We start from the raw sequence: 23,510 nt of genomic DNA, 5'->3' as shown, positions 1-23,510 counted from the left end.
ACTTAAACACACACGCCTCTCACTTACATACACTTCTCACTTACACACACCTCTCACACACGTGCCTCTCACTTACACACACCTCTCACATACACATGCCTCTCACATACACATGCCTCTCACATACACATGCCTCTCACTTACATACACATGCCTCTCACTTATAGGCCCTACACACATAGCGATTTCACTGCACGATATGAACGATCTTGTTCATTAATGAACGAGATATCGTTCATATCGTGCAGTGTGGAGTCCCCAGCGATGAACGATGCGCGACCCCGCGCTCGTTCATCGCTGGGGCCATGTCGGCTGTGCATGCCGGCCAATATGGACGAGATCGTCCATATTTGCCTGCAAGTCTACGGAGCCGGGTGACGGGGGGAGTGAAGAAACTTCACTCCCCCCTTCACTGCCCCCCCCGCCGCTGGGTCGCTCGTCGGCCGTCGGGCACCTCGGCGGCGCATCGCCGAGTGTGTAGGGCCCCTTACATACACATGCCTCTCACACACACACACATGCCTCTCACTTACATACACATGCCTCCCACTTACATACACATACATGCCTCTCACACACATGCCACTCTCACACACATCACACACACACATGCCTCTTTTACTTGAATGTACAACTTTCCTTAAAAACACACACACCTCACTTAAAAACAAGCACACACAAAACACAGTACTTCCCCCCAAATACACCTCTCCCCCACCCCCCACACAGTGCCTACCTTTGGCTATCATCCAGAGCATGGAGGAGCAGAGAGTTCTGAGCTTCCCTCGGCTGGCTTACTAAGGGCCCGGGAGGAGCTGTGCTCTGGAGCTCCCCCTAGCTGCAGCCAGTGCCATCTCTCTCTACAGGAGGCAGCTTCCGTGTCATTGACACAGCTCCTCCATCTGCAATAGCAGCGCAGTCCTCAGGCTGCGTGAGACAGTGGAGGAGATGCGCCCCCTTGTGGCCAGGAGCCCGGCGGCAGCCGACTCCACTGCCTCCCACAGTTCCGCCCCTGCTGGCACATATCAAGGACGCGGTCCTATATATGCGGGATGCCCAGAGGAACATTTGCCTGCTGGGCTCTAGAGTAAACGCAATGTCCATTTCTGCCAGAAGGTTCTTATGGACTCGGCAATGGACAGGGGATACCGACTCTAAAAAACACATGGAGGTTTTACCCTATAAGGGTGAGGAATTGTTTGGGGACGGTCTCTCAGACCTAGTTTCCACAGCTACGGCTGGGAAGTCAAATTTATTGCCTTATGTCCCTCCACAGCCTAAGAAAGCACCGTATTACCAAATGCAGTCCTTTCGTTCGCAAAAGAGCAAGAAAGTCAGAGGTGCATCCTTTCTTGCCAGAGGCAGGGGTAGAGGAAAGAGGCTGCACCACGCAGCTAGTTCCCAGGAACAAAAGTCCTCCCCGGCTTCCACTAAATCCACCGCATGACGCTGGGGCTCCACAGGCGGAGCCAGGAGCCGTGGGGGCGCGTCTCCGACATTTCAGCCACCAGTGGGTTCGCTCACGGGTGGATCCTTGGGCTATACAAGTTGTGTCTCAGGGATACAAACTGGAATTAGAGGTGACGCCCCCTCACCGTTACCTAAAATCGGCCTTGCCAGCTTCCCCCAAGGAAAGGGAGGTAGTGCTGGCAGAAATTCACAAGTTATACCTCCAGCTGGTGGTTGTAAAGGTTCCTCTCCTTCAACAGGGAAGGGGTTACTATTCCACTATGTTTGTAGTACCGAAACCGGACGGTTCGGTCAGACCCATCTTGAATTTAAAATCCCTGAACATTTATCTGAAGAAATTCAAGTTCAAAATGGAATCGCTCAGAGCGGTCATTGCAAGCCTGGAAGAGGGAGATTTTATGGTGTCTCTGGACATCAAGGATGCTTACTTGCATGTCCCCATTTATCCACCTCATCAGGAGTACCTCAGATTTGTGGTAAAGGACTGTCATTACCAATTCCAGACGTTGCCGGGAGTCACAATTATCCCATACTTGGATGATCTCCTCATAAAGGTGAGGTCCAGAGAGCAGTTGCTGATCAGCGTAGCACACTCTCAGGAAGTGTTGCAACAGCACGGCTGGATTCAGAATATCCCAAAATCGCAGCTGATTCCTACAACGCGTCTGCCCTTTCTGGGCATGATTCGGGACACAGACCAGCAGAAGGTGTTTCTCCCGGCGGAGAAGGCTCAGGAGCTCGTGACTCTAGTCAGAGACCTCTTAAAACCGAAACAGGTGTCGGTGCATCACTGCACGCGAGTGCTGGGAAAGATGGTGGCATCATACAAAGCCATTCCCTTCGGCAGGTTCCATGCGAGGATCTTTCAGTGGGATCTGTTGGACAAGTGGTTCGGATCGCATCTTCAGATGCATCGGCTGATCACCCTGTCCCCCAGGGCCAGGGTGTCTCTTCTGTGGTGGCTGCAGAGTGCTCACCTTCTCGAGGGCCGCAGGTTCGGCATACAGGACTGGGTCCTGGTGACCACGGATGCGAGCCTACGAGGATGGGGGGCAGTCACTCAGGGAAGAAACTTCCAAGGGTTGTGGTCAAGTCAGGAGGCTTGTCTGCACATAAATATCCTGGAACTAAGGGCCATATACAACGCCCTGAGTCAAGCGGAGCCTCTGCTTCGCAACCAACCGGTGCTGATTCAGTCAGACAACATCACCGCAGTGGATCATGTAAACCGCCAGGGCGGCACAAGAAGCAGAGTGGCGATGGCGGAAGCCACCAGGATTCTTAGTTGGGCGGAGAATCACGTGCAAGCACTGTCAGCAGTGTTCATTCCGGGAGTGGACAACTGGGAAGCAGACTTCCTCAGCAGGAGGAACCATGGCCTCTGCCTCTCAGACAGGACCTGTTGCAACAGGGGCCCTGTCTGTTCCAAGACTTACCGCGGCTGCGTTTGACGGCATGGCGGTTGAACGCCGAATCCTAGCAGAAAAGGGCATTCCGGATGAAGTTATTCCTACGCTGATAAAGGCTAGGAAGGACATGACAGCAAAACATTATCACCGTATATGGCGAAAATATGTTGCTTGGTGTGAGGCCAGGAAGGCCCCTACAGAGGAATTCCAGCTGGGTCGATTCCTGCACTTCCTACAGTCAGGTGTGACTATGGGCCTAAAATTAGGGTCCATAAAGGTCCAGATTTCGGCCCTATCCATCTTCCTTCAAAAAGAACTGGCTTCACTGCCTGAGGTTCAGACGTTTGTTAAGGGAGTGCTGCATATTCAGGCCCCTTTTGTGCCACCAGTGGCACCTTGGGATCTTAACGTGGTGTTGGATTTCCTGAAATCCCACTGGTTTGAGCCACTTAAGACTGTGGAACTAAAGTATCTCACGTGGAAAGTGGTCATGCTGTTGGCTTTTGCTTCAGCTAGGCGTGTGTCAGAATTGGCGGCTTTGTCATGTAAAAGCCCCTATCTGGTTTTCCATATGGACAGGGCAGAATTGCGGACTCGTCCGCAGTTTCTGCCAAAGGTGGTGTCATCTTTTCATTTGAACCAACCTATTGTGGTGCCTGCGGCTACTCGTGACTTGGAGGACTCCAAGTTGCTGGACGTAGTCCGGGCTTTGAAGATTTATGTAACCAGAACGGCTGGAGTCAGGAAGACTGACTCGCTGTTTATCCTGTATGCATCCAACAAGCTGGGTGCTCCTGCTTCAAAGCAAACTATTGCTCGCTGGATCTGTAACACGATTCAGCAGGCTCATTCTGCGGCGGAATTGCCGCAGCCGAAATCAGTGAAAGCCCATTCCACAAGGAAAGTGGGCTCTTCTTGGGCGGCTGCCCGAGGGGTCTCGGCATTACAGCTTTGCCGAGCTGCTATTTGGTCGGGTTCAAACACTTTTGCAAAATTCTACAGGTTTGATACCCTGGCTGAGGAGGACCTTGTGTTTGCCCATTCGGTGCTGCAGAGTCATCCGCACTCTCCCGCCCGTTTGGGAGCTTTGGTATAATCCCCATGGTCCTTACGGAGTCCCCAGCATCCACTAGGACGTTAGAGAAAATAAAAATTTACTCACCGGTAATTCTATTTCTCGTAGTCCGTAGTGGATGCTGGGCGCCCGTCCCAAGTGCGGACTTTCTGCAATACGTGTATATAGTTATTGCTTAACAAAGAGTTATGGTTAGGTAGCATCGGTTGAGTGATGCTCAGTTGTTGTTCATACTGTTAACTGGGTAAGTTTATCACAAGTTGTACAGTGTGATTGGTGTGGCTGGTATGAGTCTTACCCTGGATTCCAAAATCCTTTCCTTGTAATGTCAGCTCTTCCGGGCACAGTTTCCTTAACTGAGGTCTGGAGGAGGGGCATAGAGGGAGGAGCCAGTGCACACCAGATAGTACTGAATCTTTCTTTAGAGTGCCCAGTCTCCTGCGGAGCCCGTCTATTCCCCATGGTCCTTGCGGAGTCCCCAGCATCCACTACGGACAACGAGAAATAGAATTACCGGTAAGTAAATTCTTATTTTCTCTTACGTCCTAGAGGATGCTGGGTACTCCGTAAGGACCATGGGGAATAGACGGGCTCCGCAGGAGACATGGGCACCTAAAAAGAACTTCCTATGGGTGTGCACTGGCTCCTCCCTCTATGCCCCTCCTCCAGACCTCAGTTAAATTCTGTGCCCAGAGGAGAAAGGGTACACTGCAGAGAGCTCTCCTGAGTTTTCTGTAGAAAAATAATTTTGTTAGGTTTTTTATTTTCAGGGAGTCCCGTTGGCAACAGGCTCCCTGCATCGTGGGACTGAGGGGAGAGAAGCAGACCTACTTAACTGATAGGCTCTGCTTCTTAGGCTACTGGACACCATTAGCTCCAGAGGGAGTCGGATCACAGGTCTCACCCTGGGGTTCGTCCCGGAGCCGCGCCGCCGTCCTCCTCACAGATGCCGGAAGATAGAAGCCGGGTGAGTATGAGAAGATAGAAGACATCTCAGGTGGCAGAAGACTTCAGATCTTCGTGAAGTAAGGGCCATTGCTCCCAGACACAACACACAGAGGCAGCACTGATGGGTGCAGGGCGCAGGGGGGGCGCCCTGGGCAGCAATAATCCTCAATTTTGGGCACAATAGAGTAGGATTAGGCTGCGGAGGCAGTAAATCACAGATCCCCCGCCATTTTATTACAATTGCACTGGGACTGAAGCCCGCTGTTGGGGGGCGGAGCTTGATCCTCAGCACTAACCAGCGCCATTTTCTCCACAGAAGCTGCATGAGAACGCTGGCTTCCCGGTCTTTCCCCTGCTGAACACTTCACAGGCTGGAAAATGAGGAGGGGGGGGCACATTGGTAACGCAGTGAGTGGGAATTTGGATAGTATATAAAAAAGCTCTATCTGGTCATTTTGTTTTTCCAGTGTTATTTGAGCGCTGGCTGTGTGCTGGCATACTCTCTCTCTGTCTCTCCAAAGGGCCTGGTTGGGGATTTGTCCCCTTATAGGTATATCCCTGTGTGTGTGGGGTGTCGGTACGTGCTTGTCGACATGTCTGAGGCGGAAGGCTTCTCCAAGGAGGAGGTGGAGCAAATGAGTGGTGTGTCCCCGTCGGGTGTGCCGACTCAGGAATGGATGGACATGTGTCATATGTTGAATGCAAGTGTGGCTTCTTTACATAAGAGGCTTGATAAGGCTGAATCAGGGGAGGCATCAGGGGGTCAATCCTCGGATCGGACCGACTCACAGGGCCCGTTGGGGTCTCAAAAACGTCCCTTGGCACAAATTGTGGACACTACTACCGACACGGACTCTGATTCCAGTGTCGACTATGATGAAGTAAAATTGCACCCTAAGGTGACAAAAAGCATTCAGTGTATGATTGTGGCAATAAGGGATGTGTTGCATATTGCTAATGAACCCTCTGTTCCAGACACGAGGGTACACATGTTTAAGGGAAAGAAACAGATTATAAATTTTCCCACATCTCATGAACTAAATGAGTTCTTTGAAAAGGCTTGGAGACTCCGGAAAAGAGACCGCAGATCCCCAAAAGAATTGATATGGCATACCCCTTCCCTAAACAGGACAGGGTGCGTTGGGAATCACCTCCCACTGTGGACAAGGCCTTAACGCGCCTGTCCAAGAAAGTGGCGCTACCGTCTCCAGACACAGCGACCCTCAAGGATCCTGCGGATCGCAGGCAGGAGACTACTTTAAAGTCTATTTATTCGCATACTGGAGCTGTGCTAAGACCGACAATTGCGTCGGCATGGGTATGTAGCACAAATTCAGCATGGACAGATGATCTAACGGCTGAATTTGGTACCATGGATAGAGATACTGTATTGTTAATTCTAGCCCATATTAAAGATGCAGTCTTATTTATGAGAGATGCTCAAAGGGATATTGGATTGCTGGTTTCCAGAGCCAATGCCATGTCTATCTCAGCGAGACGATCCTTATGGACTCGCAAATGGACGGGTGATGCGGATTCAAAAAAGCATATGGAAGTCCTACCCTATAAGGGAGACGTATTGTTTGGGGATGGGCTGACGGACCTGGCTTCCACAGCTACCGCAGGTAAATCAAATTTTTTTACCATTTATTCCCCAACAGCAAAAGAAAATACCATTATATCAGATGCAGTCCTTTCGGTCGCAAAAGTCCAGAAGAGGTCGGGGGTCCTCCTTCCTTGCCAGAGGTAAGGCTAGAGGGAAAAGAGCACCCACTTTGGCAGGTGCCCAGGAACAAAAGTCCTCCCCGGCTACTACAAAATCCTCGGCATGACGCTGGGGCTCCCCTGCGGGACTCCGCACCGGTGTGGGCACGTCTTCGACTTTTCAGCCAGGCCTGGGTCAGCTCAGACCTGAATCCTTGGGTGTTGGAAATAGTTTCCCAGGGTTACAAACTGGAATTCGAGGAGGTGCCTCCGCGCCGATTTTCCAAGTCGGCATTACCAGCTTCTACACCAGATCGGAATGTAGTGTTAGCTGCAATTCAAACGCTGTGTCTACAGCAAGTAATTATCAGGGTTCCCTTGAACCAGCAGGGAAGAGGCTACTACTCAACCCTCTTTGTGGTCCCGAAACCGGACGGTTCGGTAAGACCTATTTTGAATCTAAAATCCCTAAACCTGTACATGAAAAGATTCAAATTCAAGATGGAATCGCTCAGGGCGATTATAGCCAGTATGGAGGAGGGGGAGTTTATGGTGTCACTGGACATAAAGGATGCGTACCTTCATGTCCCCATATATCCCTCCTATCAGGAATACCTGAGATTCGCTGTACAGGATTGTCATTACCAATTTCAGACGTTGCCGTTTGGGCTTTCCACGGCCCCAAGGATTTTCACCAAGATAATGGCGGAAATGATGGTGGTCCTGCGCAAGCATGGAGTCACAATTATCCCATACTTGGACAATCTCCTGATAAAGGCGAGATCAAGAGAGAAATTGCTGAGCAGTGTAATGCTCTCTCTGAGAGTGCTCCAGCAACACTGTTGGATTCTGAATCTACCGAAGTCACAGTTGATTCCGACAACTCGACTAACGTTCCTAGGTATGATACTGGATACGGAACAAATGAAGGTTTTTCTCCCATTGGAAAAAGCCCAGGACATCCAGAACACGATCAGAGACCTGCTAAAACCGAAAAGGGTGTCTGTTCATCAATGCACTCGAGTTCTGGGAAAAATGGTGGCGGCCTACGAGGCCATCCCCTTCGGCAGGTTCCATGCGAGGACGTTTCAATGGGACCTTCTGGACAAATGGTCCGGGTCGCATCTGCACTTACATCGGAAAATAACTCTGTCCCCAGGGGCCAGGGTGTCTCTCCTATGGTGGCTGCAAAGTGCTCACTTGCTGGAGAGTCGCAGGTTCGGAATTCAGGACTGGATCCTGGTAACCACGGACGCGAGCCTCCGAGGGTGGGGAGCAGTCACCCAAGGAAGAAATTTTCAGGGACTGTGGTCAGACCAGGAGTCCTGTCTACACATCAATGTGTTGGAACTCAGGGCCATATAAAACGGCCTTCGACAAGCGGAGAGTCTTCTTCGAAACCTACCAGTTCTGATTCAATCAGACAATGTCACAGCAGTGGCTCATGTGAACCGCCAAGGCGGGACAAGAAGCAGAGTCGCGATGGCGGAAGCCACAAGGATTCTTCGCTGGGCGGAAAATCACGTAAGCGCTCTGTCGGCTGTCCTCATTCCGGGAGTGGACAACTGGGAAGCAGACTTCCTCAGCAGACACGATCTCCATCCAGGAGAGTGGGGACTTCATCAAGAAGTCTTTGCAGACATAACACGTCTTTGGGGAATTTCTCAAATAGACATGATGGCGTCACGCCTCAACAAAAAGCTTCGGAGGTATTGTGCCAGGTCTCGGGACCCTCAGGCAGTAGCAGTAGACGCCCTGGTAACGCCGTGGGTGTTCCACTCGGTCTACGTGTTTCCTCCTCTTCCTCTCATCACAAAAGCGTTGAGGATCATAAGGCGAAGAAGAGTACAGACGATACTCGTTGTTCCAGACTGGCCTCGAAGGGCCTGGTACTCAGATCTTCAAGAGATGCTCACAGGAGATCCCTGGCCTCTCCCTTTGAGGGAGGACCTGTTGCAACAGGGGCCCTGTATATTCCAAGATTTACCGCGGTTACGTTTGACGGCATGGTGGTTGAACGCCGAATCCTAGCGGAGAAGGGGATTCTGGAGGAGGTCATCCCTACTTTAATAAAGGCTAGGAAGGAGGTGACGGTGAAACATTATCACCGTATCTGGCGAAAGTATGTGTTTTGGTGTGAAACCATGAACGCGCCTACGGAAGATTTTCATCTGGGGCGTTTTCTCCACTTCCTGCAGACAGGAGTGGATATGGGACTGAAATTAGGTTCTGTTAAGGTACAAATTTCGGCCCTTTCGATTTTCTTTCAGAAGGAATTGGCTTCTCTTCCAGAAGTCCAGACGTTTGTAAAGGGAGTGCTGCACATCCAGCCTCCTTATGTGCCTCCAGTGGCACCTGAACGTGGTGTTGCAGTTCCTAAAATCACACTGGTTTGAACCACTTAACAAGGTTGAGTTGAAATTTCTTACCTGGAAGGTGGTCATGTTGTTGGCCTTGGCATCAGCAAGGCGAGTGTCAGAATTGGCGGCCTTGTCTCACAAGAGCCCCTACTTGATTTTTCATGTGGATAGAGCGGAATTGAGGACACGCCCTCAATTTTTGCCTAAGGTGGTTTCTTCATTCCATCTGAACCAACCTATCGTGGTGCCTGTGGCTCCGAGTGACTTGGAGGATTCCAGGTCTCTGGACTTAGTCAGGGCTTTGAAGATTTATGTAGCCAGAACGGCTAGACTTAGGAAAACAGAAGCATTGTTTGTCCTGTATGCTGCTAATAAGATTGGCGCACCTGCTTCGAAGCAGACTATTGCTTGCTGGATCTGTAATACGATTCAGCAGGCTCATTCTACGGCTGGATTGCCGGTTCTAAATTCGGTTAAGGCCCTTTCCACTAGGAAGGTGGGCTCTTCTTGGGCGGCTGCCCGAGGCGTCTCGGCATTACAGCTTTGCCGTGCGGCGACTTGGTCGGGGTCAAACACCTTTGCTAAATTCTACAAGTTTGATACCCTGGCTGATGAGGACCTAGCTTTTGCTCAGTCGGTGCTGCAGAGTCATTCGCACTCTCCCGCCCGATTGGGAGCTTTAGTATAAACCCCATGGTCCTTACGGAGTCCCCAGCATCCTCTAGGACGTAAGAGAAAATAAGATTTTAAACCTACCGGTAAATCTATTTCTCTGACGTCCTAGTGGATGCTGGGAACTCCGTAAGGACCATGGGGAATAGCGGGCTCCGAAGGAGGCTGGGCACTCTAGAAAGATCTTAGACTACCTGGTGTGCACTGGCTCCTCCCACTATGACCCTCCTCCAAGCCTCAGTTAGATTTCGTGCCCGGCCGAGGTTGGATGCACACTAGGGGCTCTCCTGAGCTCTTAGAAAGTTATAGTCTTAGAATTTGTTATTTTCAGTGAGACCTGCTGGCCTGTTGCTCACTGCAGCGAAGGACTAAGGGGAGAAGAAGCGAACTCGCCTGCTTGCAGCCGGATTGGGCTTCTTAGGCTACTGGACACCATTAGCTCCAGAGGGATCGACCGCAGGCCCAGCCTTGATGTTCGGTCCCGGAGCCGCGCCGCCGTCCCCCTTACAGAGCCAGAAGCAAGAAGATGGTCCGGAAAATCGGCGGCATGAAGACATCCTGTCTTCACCAAGGTAGCGCACAGCACTGCAGCTGTGCGCCATTGCTCCTCATACACACTTCACACTCCGGTCACTAACGGTGCAGGGCGCTGGGGGGGGGGCGCCCTGAGGCAGCAATAAAAACACCTTGGCTGGCTAAAATACCTCAATATTGTTAGGCGCCGGGGTCCGCTCGTCGGTGCGGCCCGGCGCGGCCCGGCGCCTAGCAACCAGGGACGCCGTGCGCGTACAGCCGCCGGCTCCCTGGCAACGCTAGACGCCGGGCGCACGGAGCCGCTCTGACCCTAGCAACGGGGACGCCACGTTCGGGCCGCGTTCCCCGTTGCTGGGTCTGTTCTAATTATTTTATGGTGTGCTGGCCGTGCAGCTTGCAAGCTGCACGGCATTCATTGTGATTACCCAGTCTGGCTCCTGATTGGGGAGCTCTCTGTTATAAGCACCCTTTGGACTTCCCACAGACGCCGGTGATAGCTTCCTGTTTGCCTGTGTCAGTTGCAGAGAGTTCCAGTCTTGCTCAATCCGGTTGTTCCTGTCCTCAGTGGTCTGTACTCGGAAAGTTGTCATCATTCCTGGAGTCTGACCGAGCACCTTTAACATCCTGTGGTGTTCGTGAGTCGCGGCGCAGCCGTGTGTTGCGGCTTGTCCGCTTACTGTTTATTATTTAGTATATTTGTGTTCTGGAGCTTTTGCGGAGGATTCCGCTCCCACAGATCCACTCTGGTATCCAGCGGTGCTGGATAGGAGTAACGGATCGGTGGATCCTTGGTTGTCCTTTTCCCTGGCGGCTAGTCCGCACATACCTTTGGTTTAAGTTAGTTAGCTTGTAACCCCTGGCCTGGTTGCTTAGTCAGAGGGCCCCTTGTTATCACCCTGTCTCGGATTTCCCTTTGTCTCCCATTAAGACCTGAGGGGGCATCGGGGTTGGGCAGACATAATCCGCCCTTCGAACGCGGCTGCCATGGGCTCAAGCAACCATAGTCTCGCAGGGGATTTCTGATAACACGGGCGAGACAACGGAGTTAGGGCGCCAGGGGTTACTAGGCTCTCCTGCTCCCACTACCAGCAGATCTTCCCTGTACTCAGACCTCTGCCATAAGATCTCCTCTGGTCTGGAGTTCGGGAATCATAACATTATCACCGGCCAGACAAAAAAAAATAAAAAATTAAAAGGAGTTAATTTTTTTTCACTTATTCAGTTGGGAGATTTTGTCGGCCTCATGAATCCCACCGGTGTTGGGCCAAATCCTGGCCAACTTCTAGTTAGTCAGATTCAAGAACTTACTCAGATGGTTCAGGATCTGTCCCTCCGGGTGAGGTCACAGGAAGATCTGTTACGGACTTCCCCGAGGGTCATCCCTGAACCAAAAATGCATCTGCCTGACCGTTTTTCTGGGGATAGAAAACAGTTTTTTAATTTTAAAGAGTCTTGTAAACTTTATTTTCGTTTAAGACCAGTCTCCTCAGGTACGGAGGCTCAGCGGGTTGGAATTATTATTTCTCTGCTTCAGGGGGATCCTCAGACCTGGGCTTTTGGTTTAAAAGACAGTCTCCTTCAGTATCCCGCTCCTGAGACTCTCGATAAACTCATGGAGCTCTCTATTAAGATAGATCGTCGGCTCAGAGAGCGGAGGGCTGAAAAAGGAGCATCTGTCGGATCTACTCCTTGTGTTTTTTCCATTCCTGTGGACATGGAGGAGCCTATGCAGATAGGTCTCTCCAAATTGTCTCCTGAAGAAAGAACCAGGAGGCAAAATTCTGGTCTTTGTTTATACTGTGGAGGTAAGGGACATTTTGCCCGTAGTTGTCCGAACAAGTCGGGAAACTTCCCGACCTAGTGAGTTGTGAGGGGGTTCACTTTGGTCTGCAGCTTATCTCCTCAAATAATTCACTGTTAGTTCCTGCTAAAGTTTCCTTTGGCAGCCTCTGTTCCTCGGTCTCTGCTTTTGTGGACAGTGGAGCTGCAGGGAACTTTATGGATTTAACATGGGCCAAGGCCTTAGGTATTCCTCAGTTAACCTTGGGTAGGTGTGTCACCATGCATGGTTTAGATGGGAGTCCCTTGTCCAATGGGGTTATTTCTCTCTGTACACCTCCTGTTTTACTTTCGGTAGGAGCTCTGCATTCTGAAAAGATTGAGTTTTTCCTTACCCATTGTCCAGCAGTTCCTGTGGTTCTGGGTCACCCTTGGCTGGCCTTTCATAATCCCATCATTGATTGGCAGTCGGGGGAGATCTTACAATGGGGTACCATCTGTAATAAAGAATGTATTACGCTTCCTATCCGAGTAGCTGCCGCCGTTCCCGCACCCATTCCTGTGGAATACCAGGATTTTGTTGATGTATTTTCCAAGGGCAATGCGGATATTCTGCCTCCCCATAGGCCTTATGATTGTGCCATTGAGCTAATTCCTGGTGCCACGTTGCCTAAAGGAAGGTTATATGCATTGTCTGGTCCTGAAACTGTGGCCATGAATGAGTATGTGAAAGAAAGCCCTGGGAAAGGATTTATCAGGCCATCTAAATCCCCTTTAAGTGCAGGTTTCTTCTTCGTAGAGAAGAAGGATGGTTCACTTAGACCCTGCATTGACTTTAGAGCTTTGAATAAAATCTCAGTAAAGAATACTTACCCTCTGCCGCTGATCTCTGTCCTCTTTGATCAGCTACGTTCGGCTGTGATTTTTTCTAAGATTGACCTGAGAGGAGCATATAACCTCATCAGAATCAAGTCAGGGGATGAGTGGAAAACGGCATTCAGTACTCAGTCAGGCCACTATGAGTATCTGGTTATGCCATTTGGCCTGTCTAACGCTCCGGCAGTTTTCCAGGATCTCATTAACGATGTGCTCCGTGAGTTTCTTGGAAGGTTCGTTGTAGTCTACTTAGACGATATTTTGATTTATTCTGACTCTGTAGAACAACATGTTACCCAGGTGCGTCAGGTTCTAAAAAAATTACGTGAAAATCACCTATATGCCAAGCTTGAGAAGTGTGAATTTCATGTCACGGAGGTATCCTTTTTAGGGTACATTATTTCCCCTCGGGGATTCTGTATGGAACCAAAGAAGCTCCAAGCCATCCTTAGTTGGGCGCAACCCACCAACTTAAAAGCAATTCAGCGCTTTTTAGGGTTTGCGAACTACTATAGAAGATTTATTCACTCCTTCTCTGACCTAGTTGCTCCCATTGTGGCACTGACTAAGAAGGGAGCAGATCCTACCAATTGGTCACATGAAGCTGAGTTATCTTTTCAGGCCTTGAAACAAGCCTTTGTCTCAGCCCCTGTCCTCAGACATCCCAACCCAGAATTGCCTTTCATTGTTGAGGTTGATGCCTCGGAGGTTGGAGTAGGGGCTATCCTATCTCAGAAGGATCCGGATTCCCTCGAATTACATCCTTGTGCCTTTATGTCCAGGAAATTCTCATCTGCAGAATCCAACTACGATGTTGGTAACCGGGAATTGCTGGCTATTAAATGGGCTTTCGAGGAGTGGAGGCATTGGCTTGAAGGAGCGACTCATACCATTTCAGTTTTGACTGATCACAAAAATCTTCAATACATTGAATCAGCTAAACGACTGAATGCCCGGCAGGCTCGTTGGGCTTTATTTTTTACTCGTTTCAAATTTATTATCACCTTCAGGCCAGGTTCCAAGAATACTAAGGCAGATGCCCTGTCACGCAGTTTTCTTCCAGTTCAAGACAACAGTCCTGTTACTCCCATACTTCCGTCTTCAGTCATTCGGGCAGGCCTCACACAGGATGTATTTACCCAGTTAAAGCTGCTTCAACATCAAGCTCCTGGAAATACTCCTGCTGGTCGTCTTTTTGTCCCTGAGTTTTTGAGAGCAACTGTTTTGACGGAGTTTCATGATAGCAAAGTTGCCGGGCATCCGGGAATCGCTAAGACTTTGGAATTAGTCTCCCGCTCTGTATGGTGGCCTGGTCTTTCCAAAGACATTAAAGAGTTTGTTTTTTCGTGTCAGGTCTGTGCACAGCATAAAGTTCCTCGTTCTTTGCCTATCGGTCAACTTATGCCCTTGAATGTTCCTCTTAGGCCATGGTCGCATATCTCCATGGATTTTGTGGTGGACCTCCCTCTGTCAGCCGGATGCCGAGTCATATGGGTGGTAGTGGACCGTTTTAGCAAAATGGCCCATTTCATTGCTCTTCCCCGATTGCCATCTGCCCAGGGATTGGCAGTCTTGTTCCTCCGCCATGTTTTCAGACTCCATGGCTTACCCACTGATATTGTTTCTGATCGGGGTCCACAATTCATTGCACAATTTTGGAAGTCTTTTTGTGCTTCATTAAAGATGAAATTATCTTTAACGTCTGGCTATCATCCCCAATCCAATGGGCAGACTGAGCGAGTTAATCAATCTCTAAAACAATATTTGCGTTTGTACTCGGCCAAACTCCAAAATGACTGGTCTGAGTTTCTTCCATTGGCGGAGTTTGCTTATAATAATGCCTGTCATTCTTCCACCAATGTGTCTCCATTTTTTGCAGTTTTTGGTTTTCACCCCAGGGCTAATTCATTTTTTCAACATTCCTCTGTCTCCTCACTGGCCCTGACCTCTCATCTTAGACTCATTTGGAGAAAAGTACACCTGGCTCTCAGAAAAGCGGCATTCCGGGAAAAAAGATTTTCTGACAGGCTCCGGCGGCCGTGCACTTTTAAAGTAGGAGATAGGGTGTGGTTGTCGACTCGCAACATTAAACTTCGACAAACCTCAGCCAGATTGGGTCCTAAATTTATTGGACCATTTCACATTATCAAAAAAGTCAATCCAGTTGCTTTCCGGTTACGTTTACCAAAAACTTTACGGATCGGAAATACCTTCCATTGCTCATTGCTGAAACCATATGTTTCGTCCAGTAGATTTCCTCGTAAAATATCTCAGGGGAGATCACCAATAAATGTACAGGGTCAGCAGGAGTTCCTGGTTGAGAAGGTTCTCGATTCCAAGTTTTCCCGGGGTCGGCTTTATTTTTTGGTACATTGGAGAGGTTATGGGCCAGAGGAAAGGTCTTGGGTCCTGGATGAGGATCTTCATGCCCCGAGGCTCAAAAGGGCATTTTTTCGAGAATTTCCTCAGAAACCTGGCTTTAGGGGTTCCTTGACCCCTCCTCAAGGGGGGGGTACTGTTAGGCGCCGGGGTCCGCTCGTCGGTGCGGCCCGGCGCCTAGCAACCAGGGACGCCGTGCGCGTACAGCCGCCGGCTCCCTGGCAACGCTAGACGCCGGGCGCACGGAGCCGCTCTGACCCTAGCAACGGGGACGCCACGTTCGGGCCGCGTTCCCCGTTGCTGGGTCTGTTCTAATTATTTTATGGTGTGCTGGCCGTGCAGCTTGCAAGCTGCACGGCATTCATTGTGATTACCCAGTCTGGCTCCTGATTGGGGAGCTCTCTGTTATAAGCACCCTTTGGACTTCCCACAGACGCCGGTGATAGCTTCCTGTTTGCCTGTGTCAGTTGCAGAGAGTTCCAGTCTTGCTCAATCCGGTTGTTCCTGTCCTCAGTGGTCCTGTACTCGGAAAGTTGTCATCATTCCTGGAGTCTGACCGAGCACCTTTAACATCCTGTGGTGTTCGTAAGTCGCGGCGCAGCCGTGTGTTGCGGCTTGTCCGCTTACTGTTTATTATTTAGTATATTTGTGTTCTGGAGCTTTTGCGGAGGATTCCGCTCCCACAGATCCACTCTGGTATCCAGCGGTGCTGGATAGGAGTAACGGATCGGTGGATCCTTGGTTGTCCTTTTCCCTGGCGGCTAGTCCGCACATACCTTTGGTTTAAGTTAGTTAGCTTGTAACCCCTGGCCTGGTTGCTTAGTCAGATGGCCCCTTGTTATCACCCTGTCTCGGATTTCCCTTTGTCTCCCATTAAGACCTGAGGGGGCATCGGGGTTGGGCAGACATAATCCGCCCTTCGAACGCGGCTGCCATGGGCTCAAGCAACCATAGTCTCGCAGGGGATTTCTGATAACACGGGCGAGACAACGGAGTTAGGGCGCCAGGGGTTACTAGGCTCTCCTGCTCCCACTACCAGCAGATCTTCCCTGTACTCAGACCTCTGCCATAAGATCTCCTCTGGTCTGGAGTTCGGGAATCATAACAAATATATAGCCCCTGGGGCTATATATGAGGTAAATACCCCTGCCAGAATCCCATAAAAAGCGGGAGAATACGCCGCGAAAAAGGGGCGGAGCCTATCTCCTCAGCACACTGGCGCCATTTTTCCCTCACAGCTCGGCTGGAAGGAAGCTCCCTGGCTCTTCCCTGCAATTCTACAGTACAGTAAGAGGGAAAAGAGAGGGGGGGCATTAAAATTGGCACTGTATACAGTATATTATATAAAAAGCAGCTATTAGGGACATAACTCAGTTAGTCCCTGTATATATATAGCGCTCTGGTGTGTGCTGGCATACTCTTACTCTGTCCCCCCAAAGGGCTTTTTTGGGTCCTGTCCTCTGTTGGAGCATTCCCTGTGTGTGTGGAGTGTGTCGGTACGGCTGTGTCGACATGTTTGAGGAGGATAATGATGTGGAGGGGGAGCAGATGCCTTTAGCAGGGATGTCACCCCCTGGGGGTCAGACACCTGAGTGGATGGTATTATGGCAGGAAATGAGTGCACGTATAGACTCCTTACATAAAAAATTTGACCAGTGTCGACGACGATGAGTCAAATTTAATGCCCGTTAAGGCCATTCACTGCATGATTGAGGCAATGAAAGAGGTGTTAAATATTTCTGATTTACATCCAGGTACCACAAAAAAGGGTATTATGTTTGGGGAGAAAAAACTACCTGTAGTTTTTCCCCCATCAGATGAATTAAATGAAGTGTGTGAAGAAGCGTGGGCTTCCCCTGATAAGAAATTGGTAATTCCTAAGAAGCTACTAATGGCGTTCCCTTTCCCGCCAGAGGATAGGTTACGTTGGGAAACACCACCGAAGGTGGATAAAGCGCTCACACGTTTGTCTAAAAAGGTGGCACTACCGTCCCAGGATACGGCCGCCCTTAAGGAACCTGTTGATAGAAAGCAGGAGGCGATCCTGAAGTCTGTATATACACACTCAGGCATTATACTCAGACCAGCTATTGCGTCAGCATGGATGTGCAGTGCTGCCGCTGCGTGGTCAGATAAACTGTCAGAAGATATTGACATGTTAGACAGAGACACGATCCTGCTAACAATTGACCATATCAAAGACTCAGTCTTATACATGAGAGATGCACAGAGGGAAATCTGCCGGCTGGCATCTAAAGTAAGTGCATTATCCATCTCTGCTAGGAGATGCTTATGGACTCGCCAGTGGACTGGAGATGCAGATTCCAAAAGGCACATGGAAGTTTTGCCTTATAAGGGGGAGGAATTATTTGGGGATGGTCTCTCCGACCTAGTTTCCACAGCAACGTCTGGGAAGTCAGCATTTTTACCCCATGTCCCCTCACAGCCTAAGAAGGCGCCATTTTATCAGGTTCAGTCCTTTCGGTCCCAGAAAAGTAAGCGGGGAAAAGGAGGGTCTTTTCTGTCAAGAGGCAGAGGCAGAGGGAAAAGGCTGCAGCAAACAGCAGGTTCCCAGGAACAAAAGTCCTCCCCCGCTTCCTCTTCCAAGTCCGCCGCTTGACGGTGGGGCTTCACAGGCGGAGCCAGGTACGGTGGGGGCCCGCCTCAGGAATTTCAGCGATCAGTGGGCTCGCTCACAGGTGGATCCCTGGATCCTTCAAATAGTATCTCAGGGATACAGGCTGGAATTCGAGGCGACTCCACCCCGCCGTTTCCTAAAATCCGCCTTGCCGATTGCTCCCTCAGACAGGGAGGCGGTGCTAGCAGCGATTCACAAGCTGTATTCCCAGCAGGTGATAATCAAGGTACCCCTACTTCAACAAGGCCGGGGTTACTATTCCACACTATTTGTGGTGCCGAAACCGGACGGATCGGTGAGACCCATTTTAAATTTGAAATCCTTGAACACATACATAAAAAAATTCAAGTTCAAGATGGAATCGCTCAGGGCGGTTATTGCAAGCCTGGACGAGGGGGATTACATGGTATCCCTTGACATCAAGGATGCTTACCTGCATGTCCCCATTTACAATTCTCACCAGGAGTACCTCAGATTTGTGGTACAGGATTGCCATTACCAATTCCAGACGCTGCCGTTTGGACTCTCCACGGCAACGAGGGTATTTACCAAGGTTATAGCGGAAATGATGATACTCCTTCGAAAAAGGGAGTTTTAATTATCCCATACTTTGACGATCTCCTAATAAAGGCACGATCCAAGGAACAGTTGTTAGTGGGAGTAGCACTATCTCAGGAAGTGCTGAGCCAGCACGGTTGGATTCTGAATATCCCAAAGTCACAGCGGGTCCCCACGACACGTCTAATGTTCCTGGGAATGATTCTGGACACGGCCCAGAAAAAAGTGTTTCTCCCGGAGGAGAAAGCCAGGGAGTTGTCTTCTCTAGTCAGAGACCTCCTAAAACCAAAACAGGTATCGGTGCATCACTGCACGCGGGTCCTGGGAAAGATGGTAGCTTCTTACGAAGCAATTCCATTCGGCAGGTTCCATGCCAGAATTTTTCAGTGGGACCTGTTGGACAAGTGGTCCGGATCGCATCTTCAGATGCATCGTTTAATAACCCTGTCTCCACGAACCAGGGTGTCTCTTCTGTGGTGGCTGCACAGTGCTCATCTTCTGGAGGGCCGCAGATTCGGCATACAGGACTGGGTCCTGGTGACCACGGATGCCAGCCTACGAGGCGGGGGGGCAGTCACAAAGGGAAGAAATTTCCAAGGACTATGGTCAAGTCAGGAGACTGCCCTTCACATAAATATTCTGGAACTAAGGGCCATTTACAATGCCCTAAGTCAAGCAAAATCCCTGCTCCTACACCAGCCGGTGCTGATCCAGTCAGACAACATCACGGCAGTTGCCCATGTGAATCGACAGGGCGGCACAAGAAGCAGGACGGCGATGGCAGAAGCCACAAAAATTCTCCGATGGGCGGAGAATCATGTACTAGCACTGTCAGCAGTGTTCATCCCGGGAGTGGACAACTGGGAAGCAGACTTTCTCAGCAGGCACGACCTCCACCCGGGAGAGTGGGGACTTCATCCAGAAGTCTTCCAAATGATTGTAAATCAATGGGGTCGTCCACAGGTGGACATGATGGCGTCCCGCCTAAACAAAAAACTAGAGAAGTATTGCGCCAGGTCAAGAGACCCTCAGGCGATAGCTGTGGACGCTCTAGTGACACCGTGGGTGTACCGGTCAGTTTATGTGTTCCCTCCTCTACCTCTCATACCAAAGGTATTGAGAATAATAAGAAAGCGAGGAGTAAACACAATTCTCGTGGTTCCGGATTGGCCGAGAAGAGCGTGGTACCCGGAACTTCAAGAGATGATCTCAGAGGACCCGTGGTCTCTGCCGCTCAGACAGGACCTGCTGCAGCAGGGCCCCTGTCTGTTCCAAGACTTACCGCGGCTGCGTTTGACGGCATGGCGGTTGAACGCCGGATCCTGAAGGAAAAGGGCATTCCGGAGGAAGTCATTCCTACGCTTATTAAAGCCAGGAAAGATGTTACGGCAAAGCATTATCACCGCATATGGCGGAAATATGTTGCATGGTGCGAGGCCAAAAAGGCCCCAACAGAGGAATTTCAACTAGGTCGATTTCTGCATTTCCTGCAAGCAGGAGTGAATATGGGCCTAAAACTGGGCTCCATTAAGGTACAGATCTCGGCTCTGTCAATTTTCTTTCAAAAAGAACTAGCTTCAGTACCTGAAGTTCAGACATTTGTGAAAGGAGTGCTGCATATTCAGCCCCCTTTTGTGCCTCCTGTGGCACCTTGGGATCTCAACGTGATGTTGAGTTTCTTAAAATCACATTGGTTTGAGCCACTAAAAACCGTGGATCTGAAATATCTCACGTGGAAAGTGGTCATGTTATTGGCCTTGGCTTCAGCCAGGCGAGTGTCAGAGTTGGCGGCTTTATCATGTAAAAGCCCTTATCTGATTTTCCATATGGATAGGGCAGAATTGAGGACTCGTCCCCAGTTTCTCCCTAAGGTGGTGTCAGCGTTTCACCTGAACCAGCCTATTGTGGTGCCTGCGGCTACTAAGGATTTGGAGGACTCCAAGTTGCTAAGACGTTGTCAGGGCCCTGAAAATATATGTTTCCAGGACGGCTGGAGTCAGAAAATCTGACTCGCTGTTTATCCTGTATGCACCCAACAAGCTTATATGGCAACACTTCCATGTGCCTTTTAGAATCTGCATCTCCTGTCCACTGGCGAGTCCATAAGCCTCTCCTAGCAGAAATGGACAATGCACTTACTTTAGATGCCAGTCGGCAGATTTCCCTCTGTGCATCTCTCATATATAAGACTGAGTCTTTTATATGGTCTATGGTTAACAGGATCGTGTCTCTGTCTAATGTGTCAATATTTTCTGACAGTTTATCTGACCACGCAGCGGCAGCACTGCACATCCAAGCTGACGCAATAGCTGGCCTAAGTATAATGCCTGAGTGTGTATATACAGACTTCAGGATCGCCTCCTGCTTTCTATCAGCAGGTTCCTTGAGGGCGGCCGTATCCGGAGACGGTAGTGCCACCTTTTTAGATAAACGTGTGAGCGCTTTATCCACCCTAGGAGGTGTTTCCCAACGTGACCTATCGTCTGGCGGGAAAGGGAACGCCATTAGTACCTTCTTAGGAATTACCAATTTTTTATCAGGGAAAGCCCACGCTTCTTCACACACTTCATTTAATTCATCTGATGGGGGAAAAACTACGGGTAGTTTTTTCTCCCCAAACATAATACCCTTTTTAGTGGTACCTGTATTTATATCAGAAATGTGTAACACCTCTTTCATTGCCTCAATCATGCAGTGAATGGCCTTAGTGGGCATCAGGTTAGACTCATCGTCGTCGACACTGGTGTCAGTATCAGTGTCGACATCTGGGTCTGCGGTCTGAGGTAGCGGGCGTTTTAGAGCCCCTGATGACCTGTGCGACGCCTGGACAGGCACGAGCTGAGAAGTCGGCTGTCCCACATTTGGCATGTCGTCAAATTTCTTATGTAAGGAGTCTATACGTGCACTCATTTCTTTCCATAAGCTCAACCACTCAGGTGTCTGCCCCGCAGGGGGTGACATCCCTTCTAAAGGCATCTGCTCCGTCTCCACATCATTATCCTCATCAAACATGTCGACACAGCCGTACCGACACACCGCACACACACAAGGAATGCTCCAACTGAGGACAGGACCCACAAAAGCCCTTTGGGGGGACAGAGTGAGAGTATGCCAGCACACACCAGAGCGCTATATAATGCAGGGACTAACTGAGTTATGTCCCCTATAGCTGCTTTTTCTATATAATTTATACTGCGCCTAAATTTAGTGCCCCCCCTCTCTGTTTTTACCCTTTTCTGTAGTGTAGACTGCAGGGGAGAGCCAGGGAGCTTCCTTCCAGCGGATCTGTGAAGGAGAAATGGCGCCAGTGTGCTGTGGGAGATAGCTCCGCCCCTTTTCCGCGGACTATTCTCCCGCTTTTTTCTATATTCTGGCAGGGGTATTTTCCACATATATAGCCTCTGGGGCTATATATTGTGGTATTTTTGCCAGCCAAGGTGTTATTATTGCTTCTCAGGGCGCCCCCCCCCCCCCTCCCCCCAGCGCCCTGCACCCTCAGTGACCGGAGTGTGAAGTGTGTGTGAGGAGCAATGGCGCACAGCTGCAGTGCTGTGCGCTACCTTGGTGAAGACTGATGTCTTCTGCCGCCGATTTTCCGGACCTCTTCTTGCTTCTGGCTCTGTAAGGGGGGCGGCGGCGCGGCTCCGGGACCGAACACCAAGAACTGGGCCTGCGGTCGATCCCTCTGGAGCTAATGGTGTCCAGTAGCCTAAGAAGCCCAATCCGGCTGCAAGCAGGCGAGTTCGCTTCTTCTCCCCTTAGTCCCTCGCTGCAGTGAGCCTGTTGCCAGCAGGTCTCACTGAAAATAAAAAACCTAAATCTATACTTTCTTTCTAAGGGCTCAGGAGAGCCCCTAGTGTGCATCCAACCTCGGCCGGGCACAAAATCTAACTGAGGCTTGGAGGAGGGTCATAGTGGGAGGAGCCAGTGCACACCAGGTAGTCATAAATCTTTCTAGAGTGCCCAGCCTCCTTCGGAGCCCGCTATTCCCCATGGTCCTTACGGAGTTCCCAGCATCCACTAGGACGTCAGAGAAAAATATTTTACTTGAATATCACTTATACCGCATTCAGATCGCAAATGCCGGATCCCACCCGGTAAAAGAAACGTGTCCTTACCGGGTGGGATCCGGCATTTGCGCTCCTTTGCTGGCTTTCCGACCCGGCAATATACCGGGTCGGTTGCCATAGCAGCGGGGGGGGCGCAGCAGGGGCGGGGGTGGAGGCGGCGCTGGGAGATGAGCTCATCTCCTGCGCCGCCTCTCCCTATGCTGTGAATGGGAACCGCGTCGCATCGACGCGGCTCCCATTCACACTGCACCTGACCCGGTATTCAACCCGGGTATAATCCTTCTTTTATACCGGGTTGAATTACCGGGTCAGACGACCCGCTAATTCTTGGAAAGTGCTTTCACATCGCACACTGACCCGTGTCGACACGGCAATATGCCGTGTCGATACCGGGTTATTTGTGCGATGTGAAAGGGGTATTATATACTAAGGGGAACATTTGTAAAAAAAAAAGGCACATAAAAAGGGAGAAAAGTAAAGCGTATGTAAATCTGGTTAATGGTTAATGGTCCCTTACTGCACCTCAGAAAAATCTGCACCTGACGAACATCAGAGCAGTAAGGGCTAGTCAACACCTTTTACTCATCTTGCAATGAGCTGTGCACAGAATATGGATGCAAGATGTTTCATGGCAACCTATCACTTCCCAAGGCACTGGGAAAGTGTGAAACGCGTTGCATCCAAAAAGTGAGATTTCCATATTTTATTATTTTACTTTGATGCTTTTTTATCAATACATTGCTTATATTCTATGATACTGTGTTTTTACATTTTAGTACTTTTGTTTTTTTTATTGTCTACTACAGTAAAAATGTGTTTATATACCGAAACTGTTGATCTAAGACAATATCTGTATTGCTACAAATTTAAATAGTTCAGAAGTGTTTTCATATCTAATCTCATATATTTGTTGTCATGCCTATTCATCACAAGATGAGCACAAGGTGTTGAATAGCAATTAATGTTCTGATGGTCATTTTTATCTGTTTATCCCAAATTCAAACTGCACCCCTTAGGTAGAGAAATGAACATCAACTT

The 23,510-nt window shown here is 49.9% G+C and overlaps 1 protein-coding gene across 8 annotated transcripts in view; it reads left to right on the top strand.

Moving 5' to 3' along the window:
- ADD2 (adducin 2) overlaps positions 1–23,510 on the top strand; it is a 276,848-nt gene that overhangs the window by 247,662 nt on the left and 5,676 nt on the right. The gene's annotated exons all lie outside the window — the stretch shown is intronic.

Source organism: Pseudophryne corroboree, chromosome 6, assembly GCF_028390025.1.
Source record: "Pseudophryne corroboree isolate aPseCor3 chromosome 6, aPseCor3.hap2, whole genome shotgun sequence".
NCBI lineage: Eukaryota > Metazoa > Chordata > Amphibia > Anura > Myobatrachidae > Pseudophryne > Pseudophryne corroboree.
The sequence above is the reverse complement of the archived record's forward strand: the minus strand, read 5'-3'. Positions and strand labels throughout refer to the sequence as shown.